The sequence below is a fragment of the Priapulus caudatus genome, unplaced genomic scaffold (assembly GCF_000485595.1).
Source record: "Priapulus caudatus unplaced genomic scaffold, Priapulus_caudatus-5.0.1 Scaffold113, whole genome shotgun sequence".
Lineage (NCBI taxonomy): Eukaryota > Metazoa > Priapulida > Priapulimorpha > Priapulimorphida > Priapulidae > Priapulus > Priapulus caudatus.
Window position 1 is genome coordinate 538,283 of NW_014577174.1, and position 2,891 is coordinate 541,173.

A 2,891-nucleotide genomic window follows, 5' to 3' on the forward strand; every position below is an offset into this window, starting at 1 on the left:
TATGTTTGCAACAACAGAGCAACGGCCTTTCTCATACATCCCACGTGATGTATCAAGAGTGTTACATGTGGGATTGAGCTGGTCTCATTTAAAAAAAATCAATTCTTATTAATTATCTTCAAAATTAAAATCAATTCTTATTAATTATCAATTCTTATTTATTTCAATTAATAATTTAAATTCTATTCGATTCAAAAGCAGTCGGTACACTATAGAATAAGATCAGTGGATATCCTAGGCGGCTTGTCAGTGGCAGGAAGTTCAACACTATTTAGTAGACTCTCATTCTCTTTTCCATTCTTCGTTCCTTTTACGAAGTCATCCCCAGGACAAAGCACACCTGTGAAAAAGTTGACCGCGTATAATTCAATTAGCATAATATTATAATCCCAAGCCGCGTGTTCCTGAGTGCAGGTGCAACGCATGCCGTACTTGTCACAGTGTGTAAGGTGGCGTAGTTGTCACATGGTGTAAGGTGGTGTACTTGTCACATGGTGTAAGGTGGCGTAGTTGTCACATGGTGTAAGGTGGTGTACTTGTCACATGGTGTAAGGTGGCGTAGTTGTCACATGGTGTAAGGTGGTGTACTTGTCACATGGTGTAAGGTGGCGTAGTTGTCACATGGTGTAAGGTGGTGTACTTGTCACATGGTGTAAGGTGGCGTAGTTGTAAGTGTTCCGCTGCAGACGCTACCCTCGTGTCTCATTCGTGAAGTACACACGAGGCGGACACTCGCATCTCCCAGCCATGCGGCCTATTCTAACGAATCCTGCCGCTGCGCATGCCCTGATTCTGTGCTCGTTTACACAGGCGCACTATGTTTCTGCACGCGCGTGATGCCTACGCGAGTCTATAGCGCAAATGCCTTTCTGTCTCCATGTAATAGCTTTGGCTTTTTTACGCGATTCAATTGTTGTGATAAATCGGACCACGGGATGCAGATTCCCGGATATGAATAATTTGTATGAATTGGAGACCTAAAAGGTTGTATTTGTCACATTTCCAAGTTTTTCTCGCGACGAGGAAAGTTCTGATAAGTGCACGACAACTAACGGAAACGGAAACGTGTCTATTGTGACGTGACCTATGCAAAACGAGTCATTGCTGAGTTATGCATGTGTCTAGTTACCATATTCTTTCATCGATGGCTATAATCATTATTTACTCACACATGAAGATGTATAATTACTATAATTAATATATGTCGTAATATAATACGTTACGTATGTGTGTGTTAGTTCGTTTCACGCACGAGTGTATTCTTCACGTAAAGACCAAAAAACTGCAAAGGCATTGTCCCCTCATCGCGGACTCATGCAAACGTAGTTGGTGTATTTAGTTTCATTCAGGGACTATACGAAATCCAAATATGTCTAATTGCCATATTCTTTTATCGATGGCTGATTACTATTTAATTGCGTATAAGGATGTGACACATGTATAGTTAGCATGCATATACATACGTGCGTACATTACGGTGCTTCCACAAACATACATAAACACATGGAAGTGCTTCCCCGAATACGTATATTTAAGGTGCAATATCTCTGACTCAGTAACATCGCCATCATACCCGGAACCAGCTGACATGCCCTTGACAGTATTATCGTGGAAATACGTTATGTTATCATAGACTGATCGTCTAGAAACATTATTTCAATGCAGTCGGCCTGTAATGCACTTGTAACCATTCTTGTTTTGCGGTCCCTTCATCTACATATTAATATTTGTATGCATATTGTGTGAGTAATTAATTTTAATTAATTGATAATTAAATCTCGCAGTCATTGCTAGTTTTCCGATCTATGTTACGAGTGAAACATTTTGGCCCTCTAAACTGAACAGGTCAGCTTGATCTAGTTCTACGTTAAACTTGTGTTCGGCAACAGAAAGTCACCTCTCCCCTAAATGAATTGCAGAAGCCCCAGTACACGTATTTAAATACTCTTGTTTATGTTGGCAATATTAAATGTTTGTTAAGATTTGTTACGCCCAACAGGGAGTACATTATCCCGTCACGCGGTTTTTAGTGTTAGCTTTGAAGTTTTCTGACGTGGTGGTTTTTTTGAATTTCGCTGTTATCGTTTCTGAAGGGTTGTTGTCATTTGCTTGTCTTTCACTGACAAGAGAACAACCACGAGTTTCTTGTTACCTTGGCAATAGTAATTTGCGTTATTATCGGCTGTCGTTTTGCCGCAGCAGCAAAAAGTCAGTGATTTTGGAGGAGTATTTTTTAGGTTAGAGTGGCTTTAGTTGACTAGTTTCACGACGCAGCACGTGTGAAGTAGACATGTCTCCCAACTGTTAAACTAGAGGTGCTAACGTTCCGTCGTCTGGCGAGGGGGAAGTCATGGTAAGTAACCACGTGATCGACATCACCACGTGATCGGTATAACCAAAGATCATAGGCATCTATACGTGTTACCGGGATCATCTGTACTCTATATAGTATATTTATATAGTCTATATATCTATAGTCTATATAGTGTATCTCTATATATATAGTATATATTCTCTCTTTCCCCGTCTCTCTCTCTCTCTTTCTCTCTCTCTCTTTCATATTTTCGCTCGTTCTTCTTCTCTCCTTCTCTCTTCCCGTCTCTCTCTCTCTCTCTCTCTCTCTCTCTCTCTCTCTCTTTCTCTCTCTCTCTCTCTCTCTTTCTCTCTTTCTCTCCCTGTGTGTGTTCGTGTGTACGTGCGTGCATATACTAAGATACATCCGTTGACATTATTATCAACGTGTGCAAACGTCAGCAATAGATGTTTAGATATAACAGTTACTGAGTAGATACTACTGCGCAATACTAGAGTTCACGAGATCAAAGGATCAAATGATCCAGCAAAGACGATACAATAAAAAATAGAGCAAGAATTATATAGCGCGCGAGCGA